The sequence below is a fragment of the Sinocyclocheilus rhinocerous genome, unplaced genomic scaffold, assembly GCF_001515625.1.
Source record: "Sinocyclocheilus rhinocerous isolate Xijiao unplaced genomic scaffold, SAMN03320098_v1.1 scaffold1307, whole genome shotgun sequence".
Lineage (NCBI taxonomy): Eukaryota > Metazoa > Chordata > Actinopteri > Cypriniformes > Cyprinidae > Sinocyclocheilus > Sinocyclocheilus rhinocerous.
This window is the reverse complement of record NW_015631048.1, coordinates 195,346-213,421: the sequence shown is the minus strand read 5'-3', so window position 1 is coordinate 213,421 and position 18,076 is coordinate 195,346. Positions and strand designations below refer to the sequence as shown.

Below are 18,076 nucleotides of genomic sequence, written 5' to 3'. Positions count from 1 at the left end.
GCCTTTTAATTAACAGAGTAGAATAATCATGGCTGATAGTAAGACATGCAAAAAAAAAAAAAAAAAAAAAAAAAACCTGGTTCTACACTCTCACAAATAAAGATTCTTCATTGGTATTGATGGTTTCATGAAGAACCTTTAACATCCTTGGAACCTTTCCATTGGACAAAATGGTTGAAAAGTGAAAAGGTAGATTATTAAAATGTTCTTCACACTGAGAAAAAGAATATTGTTCAGTGAATGAGTGTGGGAAACCAGTGTATAATAGAAATGTATCTCTATACCAATAGCCAGTGAAAGTTAAAAGAAACACAAAGTGTGTGAAACAGAGAAAAAATAATATATTTAAAAAAACATTTATTTCATACTAAGTATAGTTCAAATCTATTAACATATTTACTGACGTATCGCTTGAGACTTACTGATATAAAAATGATAATTAAACTTTATTTGGAGAACTTGTGCACAACGCAAACTTCTTAAAATGTGTTTTAATGTCACTATTGATGAGGATTGTATGATCTTTGAATAATATCAGTCTTTAAATGCAAGATATTTAAAGTGTAGCTGAAGTATACTTGCACTAGTTCCACTTTAGCACAATCAAATATACTTCAGTTTATCTTTAGTTGGACTTCAGCACTACTTCCGCAAAATTAAAGTGCATTAAGCACAAAATTAAGTTGTTCCAGTTTAGCAGCGTTTAAATATACCAGTATAGTATACTAAAAGTAATTGCAGGGTAATTTTATTAAGTACATAAATAGGTAAATATATTTGTAGTATACTTAGCATGAAATAAATGTATTTCAAATACATTTTAGTATATTTATTTCTCACTAGGGTTAACAGTGGGTAAAATGATTTCTTAATAGGCTCAATATGACATGACTATAATAAAGTGACTAATACGTGGCCTCCAGTGGATTATTGCTTTAATAAAAGGGTGACAACAAATAATAATAAAACAAGCTTTGATTAACACGCAGTAATATTCTGAATGAACAAATCTTGCAGGAAGTAATATGCGTAACACAAGTAATATGAAACAGATTTGAGACTTGATCTGTTTTACCAAAATATTTTTGTTATGGCCAATATCAGATATGATAACTGGAACAGCATTTACAATAGAATCTCACATTTCAAATGTTGTATTTGTAAAGTGAAATTAGAAATCAAAATTTCATGTACAGCACAGATTATCAATACATGTTCAGTACTTTTGAGCACTAAAGTAGAATTTGAGTATATTGGAAAATGAATGTTTGTCATCATGCTCATCAATATATTTTGCACAATGAACAAGTGCATTCTGTGTCAGTGGCAGCATCTGGATGTACGCAGACGTTCTGAGGCTCTGTGTGTTTGCACCTGTTATTTGTACCTGCAGTGAGCAGTGAGAAGGACCCACTGTTTCCTCTGACCTGCACTGATAGCATGTACCACAACAATCCCTGACAACCAATGGAAGAAAGATTCCTGTAATCCTGTAAATTCACCCGGCTCCAGCAGCTTCTCCTGCCTGAGCTCTCAGTGCTTAATCTACTTTCAGTAGCTTTATCCCAGACAAATGTTAAGTTTATTTAAACCGCATGCGGTTAGCGAGAACACACACACTCACACACCATCAGCGGGCTCTTTTAATTCCTCAGTGGCCGGTCTTTATCTCCTGACATTTATCAAGGGAATCTTTCTTGCGGGCTATAACAAGGGCGACTTCGTGATTCTTGGGTGAACTAAACGATTCGATCTATGCACAATCAGCTTGTAACACTCCAAAGAGAAAGGAAAACTTGAAATCGCATCATATGACCCCTTTAATATTTTAATTTCTTTACTTGCTTGATTTTTTAATTTTTTTTGCTCATACGCCTGTATGTTTTAATTAAGATAATATGGGCCAGATTTACTAACAACTTGCGCCAACGCAAACCGTCTTTCGGCGTTAAAATAGTACTGTCAGGATTTACTAAAGATGCGCAGTGAAGAAGTAGTGCTGTATGCATTTGTAGGAGTTTCCCTTTCAGACGCAAAATTTATGGGAGGAGAGTATTCAAATAAACCACGCAACGCAATTTAGGTATGTTTTATATTTCAAAATGTTTGATTTACTGATTTCTGTGTACATTGATATAATACACATTTCATGTTATAAGTGCAAGCATTTTTTATTTAATTTTAAACGACAAACAATTTCTTCATCAACATTTCTGTCTTGTTGTCCATTAAAATAAAACAAAATAATTTTACTTCAAAACTAAATTTCTTTTTAACCGCAAATCCAAGTCAATTAAGCAAGGTTTATGCACAATTTATGAGAATTATAGGAATTATATATTTCATTTATTATTTCATTATTCATAAAGTTATTTTGTCAGTCTATGAATAAACTTTTCTCAGTCCATCCGTTTTATTTTTAGCTAATCTGACAGCCAGACAATTTATTAAACTATTAATAAATATTTCTAAATATGAATAAAATATCAAACTATTTCAAATTCATTCATTCATTGTTTGCATGTCTGGCCATCTTTCTGGATGCCTGTGTCAGGTCAGACTTATCAGCCAGAAAACGAAACATTTTTTGCTCTGATACACACAAATGAAACTCAGTCCAATGTGCTATCAGCCAAAAATGTAAATATGAAACCATGCCAATGAGGCTGAGACATCAGACCCTGATGCTTGCTGGACCATTCAGAAGTCGGGCCGTTTATTAAATAACAAAATCTTCGTTCCTGGCTGGATCCAAGTATTTGTTCCTTTTCTCATCTAGCTGATGAAATAGTGTGTGTGTGTGTGTGTGTGTGTGTGTGTGTGTGTGTGTGTGTGTGTGAGAGAGAGAGTGTGTGTGTGTGTGTGTGTGTGAGAGTGTGTGTGTGTGGGTGAGAGTGTTTTTCATCTCGCGGGTGAGAGAGTGTGTGTGTGTGTGTGTGTGTGTGTGTGTGTGTGTGTGTGTGTGAGCATGTGGGATGAGGGAGTATTTATGTGCTAGCTCAGATGAATAGTGTGAGCAGCACACAAGATTTTATCTGTGCGTTGGCACTGCCAGCCTGTGCTGAGTGTCAGACGGATCCTTAATAAAACTGTCTGACCCCGCGTTGGGCACCAGGCTGGCGCTCGCTGGTCGTGGCTGATTGCTTGGTATGCACAGAGCAGGGCAGAGCTTCAGCTGTTGCTGGGAGTTTTGTGGCACAGACCCAGCCTGATTAGATGGCATCCGCCATTGTTCAGAGTGAAACCAAGCAGGGGAAAAACATAATTAGAGAGAGAGAGAGAAAGAGAGAGAGAGAGAGAGACAGACACAGAGAGAGAGAGAGCAATAGGGGGAAATCAATTGTTTTGAAACTATATTTCTAATGTGGGTAATTTAGCAAAATTAGGTTTTCAAAAGTTACTAAAAACACTCCAGGGAGATAAAGAACAAAGCCAGGCATTAGACTTAATGAGTTCACATCCTTAAAACAGGAAGGAGACCACAGCTCCGTGCCAAACGGACCCCCTAAAACTACCATCCGTCTGGAGTTCAGTGTCATTTCTGCTCAAAAACAACATGACGACGCGTATAAACATGGACGCCTTTAAACGCAATAATCTGCAAGCCGCATGTTCTTCTAACAGCAAAGTCTGGTCTTCAAGAGGTAATGAAGTCTATTCATAGAAATCGTTTTTGTGTAAATGAAAGTGTCAGCATATGTTGGTTCAATATGTCGCTCATTTTTTTTGCACAGACATGTTTGGCTATGCATCAAACAGATTTTACGTTACTGGATTAAACAAAAAATTACATTACATCTGGTGGATACATGAGGATAAAGCCAAGCAGACTTGTTTCATAGTAGTGCAGGTGCTGGGATCTTCTATGAAGGGCGGCACTAGAAAAAACGGCTGCATGTTTTACCTTCATTTAAGAGAAAATCTTTGCAAAAAATCAAAAAAAGATTCCCGAATTCAATTCAATTCAAGAATTAATCGATTGTTAATCGCATACCAAAAGAAACTGGTGTGGGAATAACTGATAATCCCGGCCCTTCCTTCTGCTGCCGATGCGATAAAGGTCATTTATAGATGAGCTGCAGTGGCGACCAGACAGCCAGACAGAACGATTAGCATGACGACCCTCTCCTGCACTCCTCACCCCAAAGAAAAAACACCTCAGCAAACATACAGGATCGATTTTTATTTAAAATCCAGAAGAAACCATCATCATCATCATCATCATCATCATAGGCTTGTGAACATATTGAACATTCAATCTCTCAGACACGCCAGCGCCGCATCCTCTCTCTCGTCCACCGTTTCTCTCTTATCTCTCACAGACATCCGTCCCATGTCCGTCTCAGTTGGGACACGGCCAGGGGATTGAGTGCTTTTGCCCTCTGCCCAGGTCCCAAGAGCTTAACCTGTGATTTTCAGCACACAAAGCTCACAAGTTAGGGTCTCAGGGACCAGGAGGAGTGCAGCGGTGTCCACACAGGTTAGTGACATACACACACACACCCACACAAGTGTTGCACACTCACGTCCTCTTTCGTCCAGCATAACGAAGATTATTGCTAATAATGTTCGGCCTATGGAAATAAAATGTGCCTTTTTCATTGCAGAGTTTAGAGCCACAGACACGCAGCGCACAGGTATATCATGCACCAAATGGCATGCACACAAAAGCAGACGAATCCAAAAAAAATCAGGTAAGAGGAAACCAAGACGAGTGGTTGGATTTGAAGTTGTCTGTCGAGGGAGCAGACATAGCCTTTGTTGGTCGAGAAAAGCCTCCAGTCAGATGGTCAGTCTCTCTATCTGTCTTTCTCTTTGTCCTGTGTTTTTCATCCTCAGGATCTCTGGTGAGCAGAACCGCTGGCCTCTGACTGCAGCTTCAGACATGAACGTCTGTATGTGTACGTGTGTGTGTGTGTGTGTGTGTGTGTGTCTGTCTGCGTCTCGTCTCCCGCCACTGACTCCATTACACCGAAAAACATGTAACGGCAATTGATCAGCCACGTTCAAGAGCCGGTAAACCGGTGCAAGACCACCCCACACCCACCCAGACACGCAGCGCCTGCGATTCCCCCTCACTGCTTTTGCAATAAGTTGTCTTTTTTGTGACTTTGTGAGCGCAGACGAGATCATGCAACCTCACAACACTAACTGCAAGCAAATCCAATAATGCACACGGCAGCCAAAACATGCATGTCATTTACACTGCAAACGCACATCTGATGCACACATACACACCTTGAAGACTCCTCCTCCCTCCACAAACAAGAAGCATCGTTCATCCTCAGGGACCAGACGGTGTGGACACTCCCGGAAATGAGAGCGGCTGCCACGTGCCTCACACACACACACACACACGCACACTGTCTACCTTCAAACCTGTGCCGACTTTGTTATCTTCAAGGGAAAAGAAAAAGAGAGAGAGTGAGAGAAAAAGAGTGAGGAAGGAAAAGCATCCTCAGACAGTGAGATGTCACCAGCAGAAGACACTCGTTAGAACACCATCATCTTCATCAGGACCACAGCACATCCTCTCGTCACTGTCACCCTCCTCACACTCGTCTGTCTGACACGCAACTTTACGCTGGCGACACACACTCACCCGCTCATCCACCTCCGGTCCGGACACCTGTCCCGGGCATCTCTGTACCTGTACCTGGGCCGTCTGTGAGACCCACTCTCGCTCTCTCGGTGTGACTGAGTGCCAGCGAGCGGCAGATTCTGCAGCGAGAGCACTCCCCCCCCTTCCGCCCTCCCCTCCATCTCTCTCCCTCCCTCCCTCTCTTCATCTCAGCTCCACTTCCCCTCTGCACTGATCAATCCCTCACTTTCTCCGAAGGCTCGAAACAACGCAGCCAGCCAGCAGCCAGAAATGGCGTCTCGCTCTCCGCGGCGCTCTGTGCAGCCACACGACAATCTGTCTGTCACAATATTGTGACAACATTTCCACAACTGATTGAGGAAGGTCATCCACCACCTCTCCGCCAAAGCTGTGGAAAAGTGTTTGACCACCACAGTAAAGCAATTCGTAGTCATTTTTGTAAAATTACACAATATCTAGGGATCATCTTTAAAAATAAAGAAATAAAATAAGGAGAGGAAAACATAATAATGAAACAATGACAATTTAAGAAGAACAAGCTGACGAAACATCAAAGAAATGGGAAAAAAGGCCATTTAAACAAAACAAGGAGATGAAACATAAAAAATTTAATAATAAAAAGCAATTTAAACAAAACGAGGAGGAGAAACAGCAAAATAAAGAAAACAGTGAGAAGGAAAACCAGAGAGAGAATTTTCATTTCTTTATAGTTTGTTGTATCATTATACAACATAAACTATAAACAAATGAAAATTTAAACAATGAAGCAACAAACAATAAAAAACATGAAACAAAATAATGAAACAGTGGCAATTTAAACAAAGAGACAAACCAAAGAAACAAATTAAAATGTAACTAAACGAGGAAAGAAACAACAAAGTAAATAAAAAGCAACTGAAACAAAACATGGAGAAAAAACTAAATAACGAAAATAACAGCCATTTAAACAAAATGGAGACAAAACTATTGTAATGTGAACAAAATAAGGTGATCAACAAAAACAGCAATATAAACAATAAGATGTTAAACAACTGAGTGAAAAACAATGCAAACAATCATGATCATGCAGCTGATTGAAAGTCTGCAATGTGAATCAAAAATAATAGGCCTCATGAGACATTAGCATAACAAATTTCTACATAAACGGTTCATAAAAAACATTTGGTTTATTAGTTCATTCTCACGTAAATTGGACTGAATGATATATGCATTGTATTTCATGAATCACGTCCAATGTACACATGCACATATACAGTATATAAAATATGCATTAGTGATAATATACGCACTGCTAAAACTGATAAATAATAAACAAAAAAAAATACAAAGACAACACGCACACCCTGTGTGGTTCTCCGAGCACCAGACGCATCTTTATCTGTCTGGCAGTGGCCCTGAATGATCTCTGACCCCTTTGCTTGCACTAGCACCACCTTTACACACCTTTATCTGTCTGGCAGTGGCCCTGAATGACCTCTAACCCCTTTGCTTGCACTGAGGGGTGTGTGAGAGTCGTGACCCCATCATAGAGGAGTGCTGGGTGCCGACTGCCCACCGCACACATCATTGATTATGAGCTTAATGCACAAACTCGCCACGTCTGTTCTACTGCAATGCAGAGCTCCAAACACACACACACACATACACACACATAAAGCGGGAGAGCTCACAAATCCACATAGATTCAGTGTTTAAACTCAAGCCGTCTTGGGCAGCGTCTGAACACAGGTTTGTCTATACGAGTGAGCAGCATACAGGTTCAAGTCTATCACGCTGTAGGATGGGTGTGTGTGTATTTGTGAAAACATTTACAAAGACAACGTGCACACTCTGTGTGGCTCTCCAAGCACCACCTTTACACACCTTTATCTGTCTGGCAGTGGCCCTGAATGACCTCTAACCCCTTTGCTTGCACTGAGGGGTGTGTGAGAGTCGTGACCCCATCATAGAGGGGTGCTGGGCGCTGACTGCCCACCGCACACATCATTGATTACGAGCTTAATGCACAAACTCGCCACGTCTGTTCTACTGCAATGCAGAGCTCCAAACACACACACACACATACACACACATAAAGCGGGAGAGCTCACAAATCCACATAGATTCAGTGTTTAAACTCAAGCCGTCTTGGGCAGCGTCTGAACACAGGTTTGTCTATACGAGTGAGCAGCATACAGGTTCAAGTCTATCACGCTGTAGGATGGAGAAGTGTGTATTTGTGTGTGTGTGTGTGTGTGTGTGTGTGTGTGGAAGGTTGGTGGGATCAGCAGGGACCGAAAGGGAATGATGGTGATCAATCAACACACACACACACACACACACACACACACACACACACACACACACACACAGAGGCCTGTCACCACACAGTACCAGACAGCACACACACATACGCACAACAACACACAATGAATGCTAGACAGAAGGGAAAACACCATAAACCACTACACAAAGAGGAACATATTGAGTTCGACATCCATCTCCAATTAAACTGTGACTTTACAAGCTTTCAGACCCACTCAGAAATCTCTTATTTCTCATATCCTGGAACACAATTCTAGTCATTTCAAAAAACAATGACTCATTAACAATCACATACAAAAATGAGACCCCAAAGACGTGGATCTCTTTAATCACATCCAAACATTTTTTAACTACAATTTAAAAATTTTTGAAGAAAACATGAGCTGAAGTCAAAAAAGCCAACCTGAAGTCTATATTTACATTTATCCAAAGCAACTTAGGTACACATATTATAAATCCTTGCTTTTCCTGGGAATGAAACCTATGACCTTGCTAGTGCCATGATCTACAGTTTGAGCAACAGGAAGGCAGAAAGGTCTCTTTTTTGCCACACGTCTATGATTTTTCAAGTATTTTATTGTCCGCAAGTTGAAAATAGTATATATGATTGCTTAGAAAAGGCACACTGCACAAATGCCATGCAATTTGAGATGTCATTCCTAAACATATGTGGGATGAGTTACAAATTGAAGTGTAATACTTAAAAGTATAGTAAAAAACACTTAAAAGTATTAAGACCTTCGTTCATCTTCGGAACACAAATTAAGATATTATTGATGACTGATTTTTGATTTTTGAAGACACGGAAGAGAAGAAATTGTTGAATGAAGTCATTATTTTTGTTTTCTTTGCACACAAAATGTATTATCATAGCTTGAACCACTATTTTAACAATGTCCTTCCTACCTTTCTGGGCCTTGAATTTTTCAGTTGCGTTGCTGTCTATGCAGGGTTAGAAAGCTCTCAGATTTCCTCAAAAATATCTTCATTTGTGTACCGAAGATGAAAAAGGTCTTACGGGTTTGGAACGACATGAGGGTGAGTAATTAATGACAGAAGTTTTATTTTTAGGGAGAACTATCCCTTTAACATTAGCAGTCTGTACAAATCTAATAGTGATGCTACCTTATCAATCATCTAAACACTATCAAATTCAGAATCATTTAATAGGTGTTAGTTCCATCAACATCTTACAATCATGAGAACCCAGAAGACCCTTACAGAGACCATTTGAGTGCACAGTCACGCAGCGTTTAGGTCTGCTGAACGCAAGTCTTTAACCACTATAACATCTTGTCTGACTGGCTGCCGGCCCAGTGCACAGGCCCCGCCCATCCAAATCGAACTCATTGATCTCTCATGCAGGGTCAGAGGTCAAATGCGTATCGACTGGAAAAAGTGTCATCAGCAGCAGCTTGGCCCTGACTCCAGACAGATCAATAGCACCTCTGTCTGCTATGCTTAGATTACTCTTATTCATCTGTCATAAATCTCAGCACCTCATCACCACGCTAACGTCTGGTGGCTCCTGATGCAGCTGTGGCCCTGTTAAGGTCGACAGCGGTCTGGGACCAGTAGGTCATGTTCATCAGTGCTCCACTCTCGTGTACAGGGGCAAAAGGCTAGACGGCCAATCGCAGACCTTGTAATAAGAATCAATGAGTAGGGTTTGGTCACACGTCTGGAAGAATCAGACAGAACTGGATGACAAAAGATATACTGTCTTAGATAAACACACAACAGTGAATGTAAAGACAACATGAACCAATGTATCTTCATTATTGTGCAGTATGTTTGATAAAAATGTTTTATCAAAACGCATTAAATTTGGACTTTTCTTTCCTGCAGACTTAACCAAGGTAAGACTGAGAAATTAATACTAGCTAATAACATCACAGTCTAACAAATCGTGATACAAACAAATTTTGATTAAGAAAATCAAGTTCTGCCCTACGTTTTTTCCCCACTGAATATTACAGAAGTTAAATGGATCGCAAATGTCACTTCATGTTGTTTTAAGGCAATCTGTGAATTACATATTGCAATACCTGTTTGCACACAAAGCAGTTAATTTTGTACACATTTGTTCACTTCAGAAGTGATTTGAGCATAAAGTTTTACGATTAGTGTGTTTGCACAGCAAAACGCTGACAGTGATGAAAAAATTATTATAGAAACCCAACAAAGCAAGAAAACCGTGTTTATACAAGAACGTCTGCAATAAATTATCAGTTTCTCCTCAATCTTGACACCATAATATAAACAGACGTGCACTTTGAATAAACTGACAGAATGGTGATAAATGCATGTACATACAGATCAAAATGGGAGTAACAGAAACTTAGGTGCGTTGGTTTGTTTTGTTTTGTTCTGATAAAAGAACATTTTAACTTTTTTTATTGAGCATAATCAGCATAGGACTGTTCATGTAAACATACTTTGTTTATGGATATTTGTCGAAACTTCAAATAAAAATGTCAAAACAATACTTTATCGGTTGACTTGACTAAGAAAACCCTTCAGGACACTGCCGTTCTTCGCCTTTCTGTGGACCCACTGCTCACTGAAACAAAAGCTTCAGCTTTCTCCCGATCAAATTCACTAATTTATTTGTTCAGCCATCACATAAATCTAAGCACAGCTGTAACCAATGAGTTGCAGCTCGACTCGGCTGCCAGCTGAACTTGGTTTTGCTGAACCAGCATGATTTCAAGCTGGGTTTACTCTGCTACATCTGGAAGAGTCATCCGAGAGCAGAGGTGAAGGCGGAAAAATCCCTCCTAAAATAAAAGCAGCTCGACTCCCTCTGTCAGTTTAAACAGGAAACGATGGAATACAAAACGACGGCCTTTCCCTTCGATTCAACATACTGTGGCTAGTTCACCCAAAAATGAAAATTATCTACTCACTCTCATGTAGATCCACCCTGATTGACTTTCTTTTGTCTGTGGAACACTAAATATACATTTTTAAAGAACATCCCAGGCTACTCTTTTGAAAATAATGAAAATGAATGAGGACCGGGGCTGTCAAGTGGTTGATAGTCATAAGATAGCTTTGTGTGAAGAACAGACTGAAAGTGAAATCTCAATGTGTCCTACATCTTCTTGTGATGTTTAAGCTGTGAATTGTTCAACTGAGTCAGATATTTTCAATGAATCAGCTGATCTAGTTCGCAAAACTGTTTTGAATGATTCATTCACAAATCAGTTCTTAAATTCAATAACTCAATGATCCAGTCACAACACTGAACATTATAAGTAAATAACAACTTACATTTCAGTCTGTTTATTACATAAAGCACTAAAGACTCCGAATATAGCATCATATAGAGTAAGAAGACTAATATTTTTTGGACCATTTTGGAAGTTTGACAGTCTCTGTCCTCATTCACTTTTGCTATATTAAAAGTGTATGACATGAGGGTGAGCAAATGAGTTTTTATTTCTGTGTGAACTATCCCTTTAAGAGTTTTGACTGCTGTTTTCTATAAATTAAATCCTAAGAACCTAAACAGAATTCAGATGTAAGCTGCATGAAGGTTTGGCTGACAGAGAAACACAGCTGACACCCGACTAAAAGAGACTGAAGTAGACTTAAGCCTTGGGTAGAGGAGCCGTGTCTTTTCAAGCTTTAGAGGGGCCGCGCTAAGCCCGTTCCAACCCTGTCATCGTGTGAGAGGGGAATCAATGACGGAGACTCTTACGCTTGCCCATTGAATCCTCGTTTATTTCACTGCTCATTTGTCTGTGCTTAATTGATAGCAGTTAAGTCCCTTTCACCATGTTGGCTGTGTTGCTGTGGGGCCTATGTGTGCTTACAGACGCTTTCAGGCCAGACTAAAATACTTCATGAACACTGGGCCTCACAGACTGCAGGCGTTCACGCTGGAGACCCACCAACACAAGACGCCGGGCAGACATATGAGGCTGTTAAGTGCATAGCTTCAACACACCACTGAAAAATGAGAACAAAAGCTTATAAACCTACATTTTGGAAGCATACTGCAGAAGAAAACCTTGAGTTTGAATGCCAAAGACATGCCTGCTGCCAGATACTCAATTGATTTAAAAGCACAACTTTTAGCTTGGTAACATTCCCAAACAAGGAATTCAAAGAGTTTTCAAATGCTGATCTGCTGGATTAATCAAATTCCAAGAATACTGAATTACCTGAGACACACTATTTCGACAATCAGTGTCTTAATAAGATGCTTAACAAATGAAATACGAATGCACTTTACAGTAATGTCATCTGGTCTAAGATGCTGCATAGACACATTCAAAATTTGGGATCGGTAAGTTTTTTAAAGAAATTGATAATTTATCATTTTAATAATGCTGTGATTTAGAATTTTTTATTCATCAAAGATTATACATCCTGAAAAAAATGTATCATGGTTTCCATAAAAATATTAAGCAGGTCAACTGTTTCTACATTAATAATAATAGGAAATGTTTCTTGAGCAGAAAATCAGCATTTTAGAATGATTTCTGAAGGATCATGTGACACTGAAGACTGGAGTAATGATGCTGAAAATTCAGCTTTGCAATTACAGAAATAAATTTCATTCTCTAAAATTCATTCATTTCATATTAAAATCGAGAACACTTGTTTTAAATGTAATATTTTGCAGTATTACTGTACTTTTGATCAAATAAATGCAGTCTTAATGAATATAAGAAACTTATTTTAGAAACATTAAAAGATCTTACTGACCCCAAACTTTTAAACATCAGTGTATAAAGACTGTTAAACTAGGATTACAGCAGGTCTGGAACCACTCAGCCTGAAATCTTAACTATGACTATATTTGTAACAACATACTAACATACCGCTCCTAGTATTTCTGCAGTATACTGTATATATATATAAATATGGTGTACAATATGTAAATATTCTTTATTCAATATAAAATAGCCAGATGACCTTCTAGAATTTACACAAATGAGCAGTATACAACATATTACAGAGTGCACTTCTGTATGCCATAAAGCAGTGTGCTTGACTTGACCTTTCATTCCCAGTATGATGGATGAACCAGAGGTAAGTTTTGCTGCAATATTTAGGCTTATTATTTGATCAGACTGCCAAAAGGTCTAAAAAAAAAGAAGAAAGCTTAAAAAAATAAAATAAATAAATAAATACATTTTATATAAATCATATATTTATAAAACAAATATGATGTTATACACATCTCACTTTAAAATAAATAAATAAATAAAAATACATAAATAAATCAAATAAAAAATAACTGAATGTATTACAGAATGCCACTTGCTGAATTAACATGCAACATGATGTTCATAAAAATGTATCATGCTACTATCTGAAATAATTTTACAAATTTTACAGTTTCACTTCCTATTTTAAAAAAGTTTTCATTATACAGTATATACTGTGAAGCATTCAGTCATCTCTTACTCTGTTTATGTGGTAAGTGAAATTTTAAGTACTATGTAACAGGCAACCGTTAGCAAACGTTATTTGTTTTCCGTAAAGCGAACATATTCTGTAATAAGGGAGCCAGTGGATGCCATTTTGAAGTCTTGCTTGATGAAATGAGTGTACTCCAAGGAAAGCTAGAAGGTTGTACAGTTAACTCCCATGGTGTCATTCGAAACCATACAACCTACTACCTCAGCCTGGATGCACACGTACACACTGCCATTCCTCTGGACCTCCTGGAGCAAAAACAACTTCTGCTCCTTCAGAGAAGAAACTTTTTTGTTTTTTTGCATCAGTGATTTGATGCATTTGCAAATTCTCTACAGATCATCCATTTACAGCAGCAGTTCTCAAACCTTGAAGGATTCCAAATGATCCATCATTTGATTGGCTCATTAAACAAATAAAATAGATAAAACATGATTTTAATAGATAAAAAGCACCAACAAAGAATTTATTGACTGCTTAATCAACCTGGATAATGATGTATCTGTTGTCTCATTTAGTAAAGTACGCAAATGTACAGAAATTTTTAGCAAACAAAGTCTAATTTATTTCAATGAAATAAAAACAAAACAGCAGTCTGACAAAATTATGGAATTAAGGAATACCCTTATAAACTAAGGTAATTTGTGCACTACTAAACCTGGTAATTGTTTTAAGGTAGCTGGTGGCTTGTGCATTTTTTATGCTGTGGCCCACCACCTAAAAAAAAGTTTGAGAACCACTGCTGTAGCGAGTTCAAAGAGTGCGTTGAGTTCACCACAGTGACAGAGACCCACAGAATCGAGCTTGGGTTGCAGATTACGCCACAAGATCGGATCTACGGGTTTGTGACAAGTGGTCAGAGCTTCATATGAAACCCAATCCCAGGTCATACTCATGTCTCCGAGTCTTTGTGGTGTTGCTATCAGATCAGATAAACCACAAAAAACATTCCTCCCTACATGAACAAAACACTGTCATGGAGTCACTGTAAATATAGAAAGGAGGAGAAAGTCAAAAACATCTTCCACTGACCTGGTCGAGTTTCAGTGGAGATGTATCCATATCTGCTCCTGATTTCTGTGCTGTGAAGAGAAAGAAGTCACAACATCAGGAAATACGTTCACAGTTAAAAGTCTATAGCAAATACATAGAGTAATGCAATTCAGTTTTGTGTAGAAAACAAATTAAATTAAATGCCATTCACAGTTAATTTTGCTTCCATAATATAACATACTTTTGAGTCAGGATATTTAATGAGGAAAAAAAGATAGGCAGGGACTTTATTTTATCCAGAAAAGTGTTTCTACATGACAGGTGGTTGTTGGGGAAGAGCTGAAAAAATAAGAGGGCTTGATGATGTTATCTGAAAAGGAAAGTCGTTTCCAAGTTATTACATTTTGATAAATGATTACAAAGACAAACATTTTTCTTTAGAATAATGTGTAGTTGTGTAAATCAAGTAGAATAAGACCAGGACTATGTGTTATGAAAGTAAATAAGGATAGATACACCGATTGAACAATCTGACAAAAGTCCAACACAAAGGAACTTAAATAAATGGGGGGAAAAAATGCTTCACTTGAATCAAATTGTAATTATTATAAGGCTACACAAACACTCTAGCTGGGAAATACTGAAAAGTTTGGCGGAAACAGCTTGTTCGAACACATCCCTGCCAGAGAATGCCATGCGTGACTGTCTGTGAGAACAGGGTGAGCTTAGACAAGAATACGGTGGTTTTAAAAGAAACACACAATCTGTCGAGGCGGGAAAAGTGAGCATTTCACAAACAGCTGCTGTCCTCTCACTGTCTCACCTGCTTGCTGATGTTCATCAGACGTAAATGTTCAACTCACGGTACAACTGAGCCATTGCAAAGTGGGCGGCGGTTTTTGCACCCATTCATTCACCGAATCATGACTCGTTTTAGAGTTTCGGAAACAGTTTGAGCACCAATTTTACGCCAACTAAAACAACCTGTGAGATTCAAAATGAACATAGGGGACTGACATATACAAGTGCCACCAAAATACTTTTGCTAAATAAGAAAATCTGTGTAGTCCGCCATTTTCTCAGCAAGGAAAAGACAAGAGAGGGGAAAAAAAGAGAAAGAACTCTCACTAGCACCGCTTTCCAAGTTTCTCCTTTTCTGTTCTGGCACCCTCACAAAACCTTCACCAGTGGGTCACATGATTCTGCTTGAGCCCAGAAGCATTCAGCTGATGTCGAGTAGACATCTTTTGTCTAAAATACAACCCTTTCGCCGAGCATTCCACAAATAAAATGCCATCTTCCAGGGGGGCTGAAAAGGGGTGGCGTTGGGAGTCATGGCAAACTTTACCTGGCACGATGCCCATCGTAAGGACAACAGGACATAGAAATAAGCTGAATTCAAACAATGACGCTGAGTCACTCAGAAGATAAGAGAAGAGGAAACATCTTTTAACGATGCTTTTGGAGTAATTCTCGAGCAAAGCTGCACTGGAATGCAGCGAAGAGCGCATTCGCTTGCAGACGGTAGTTGAGAAAAAACGCCCTGTCGGACTACGTGTCTCCCGTTGCCTGTGCGTGTGAATGGAGTGACTCAGTGAAGCTTTATTTCAAACACACAGACAGCGATTCATCATCAATCCGTGAGTCATGATTGTAGTTTGTAGATTGTAGTGGGCTGATGAAGTTTCCCACTATAGGGCTTTATAAAGTGTGATAGCAGACAACGGGGAGCATATGTGGGCGTTTCCTGCATCTTGTTAAAGCTGCGCACATGAGATCACAAATGACCTCTGTATAGAATCTCTACAGCCTCAGAGTTAAAATGAGGTGAGAGCCAAACAACAAGAGGAAGTAACAACAGTTAACAGGGGAAATGTAACTATAATTTTACTACAGAATAAGGTCTAGATAACTGGATTTGAATTAAATTAGAATTCCTCAAATTCCTGCATTTCAATTGAGGCAGGATGGAGAATTGCAATTCGAATTCAAATTTGAATTTAAAAGTTCAAAATAGAAATGATATAACTAATTTTTTGGTCACACTTTATTTTAAGGTCCAATTCTCACCATTAACAAACCATTAACTACGACTTTTGCCTCAATAAACTACTAATTTGCTGCTTATTAATAGTTAGTAAGGTAGTTGTTAAGTTTAGGTATTGGGTAGGATTAGGGATGTAGAATATAGTCATCCAGAATATGTGCTTTATAAGTACTAATAAACAGGCAATATGTTATTAATAGGCATGCTAATAAGCAACTAGTTAATAGTGAGAATTGGTCCCATTACTAGTGTTACCAATTTTTAACTAGAAAGGCAAAGTTTGTCAAGACAACCAAAAAAAATGTTAGCTTGACAAAGTCTTGTTTTAAAAGTTTGAAGTTTAAAAGTCCTTACAAGCAGAAAGAAAAATAGAACAATCAATCAATAGAATGACAGACAGACAGACAGATAGATGTTTGAAATGCCACTTTCATTACAATTCAACTTCCTGTTGGGTGTGGCTAATTCAATTCAAATTCACACTCATGAATTTAAATGGAGCCAATTCTTCAGTTCTGAATTTTGTACAATGTTGGTGGATTTTCCACAAGTATTTGAACACTTAAACATTTGAATAAACCAACTAATGTTTATTTTAAAGAAAGACATTTTTTAAATTCTAAAACAATAGTGGGAAAAACCCTGAATACTGTAACTGATGGAGCAAAATGTCTCTGAAATTTGGTCTCTGATGGTTTTTCCATCAATTGTTTGTAAATGCAACTTGGCTTGAGATTGCGTATGTAATGGAATGACATTCAGACATTTTGTGTGGCTTAAATGTCTGAATACTTTATGGGGCCACTTTAAACTTCACCATAAACGTCAAGAACTCTAGATTAGAAACCGGACCTGCTGGAACTAATTTGGTTACAGGCCATGTCACGGCTCTTTTGAATCTTTTCTAGAACACACAAGCGTACTTAAGAGAAGCATCTCGCTGACCTGAACACAAAATATGTCATGACATCCTGATGATCTCTCCGTCCAGAGCAGCAAGACGAACATTCCCACACAAAAATACACACGACCCTGAGTCACCTACAGTCCCGCTCATAACACTAGATGTTTGGATTTGATCATCCTGAACTCATCCACCATTGTTCCTGGATGGATGAATTTCCCAACATACTCTGACAGCAGACAAACAGTCAGCAGATCTGCATCAAACCACAAGAGATGATCTGTTCAAGTTGATGCATGTGAGTATATATTGGTGTGGCCCTGAGCACACAGGAAGAATGAACTGGGGGAACGATGATATCTAAATCTTGTCCTTATCTGCAAATTGAATCTCAATTTATAGAATAAGTTAAAGGGGTCATATGATGCGATTTCATTTTTTCCTTTCTCTTTAGAGTGTTACAAGCTCTCACATTTCATTACACCAAATACACAAAATAATGTTCTTTTTAGCAGCATCATATGACCCCTTTAAAGGCAGAATGTAATTACTTTTTTGTACATAAAATGACTTGTTGCAGTTCAGGGTCACATATAATTTATAAGTGTATAATTAATACACACATACACACTGATATATATATATATATATATATATGTGTGTGTGTGTGTGTGTGTGTGTGTGTAAAATCTAGTGATGTACAATACAGGTGCATCTCAATAAATTAGAATGTCGTGGAAAAGTTCATTTATTTCAGTAATTCAACTCAAATTGTGAAACTCGTGTATTA

The 18,076-nt window shown here is 38.3% G+C and overlaps 2 long non-coding RNA genes across 2 annotated transcripts in view; both read right to left on the bottom strand.

The window, feature by feature from the left end:
- The window catches only part of LOC107741131 (uncharacterized), a 50,349-nt gene that overhangs the window by 1,009 nt on the left and 31,264 nt on the right, over positions 1 to 18,076 (bottom strand). Inside the window, exon 2 of the long non-coding RNA XR_001640165.1 lies at positions 14,375 to 14,419. This is a non-coding gene — a long non-coding RNA (uncharacterized LOC107741131). The remainder of the gene's footprint in view (positions 1 to 14,374; positions 14,420 to 18,076) is intronic.
- On the bottom strand, positions 3,962 to 5,358 carry LOC107741132 (uncharacterized). The gene is made up of 2 exons (XR_001640166.1): positions 5,239 to 5,358; positions 3,962 to 4,406 (listed from the first exon to the last, which is right to left on the bottom strand). It is a non-coding gene; the product is annotated as an uncharacterized LOC107741132 (long non-coding RNA).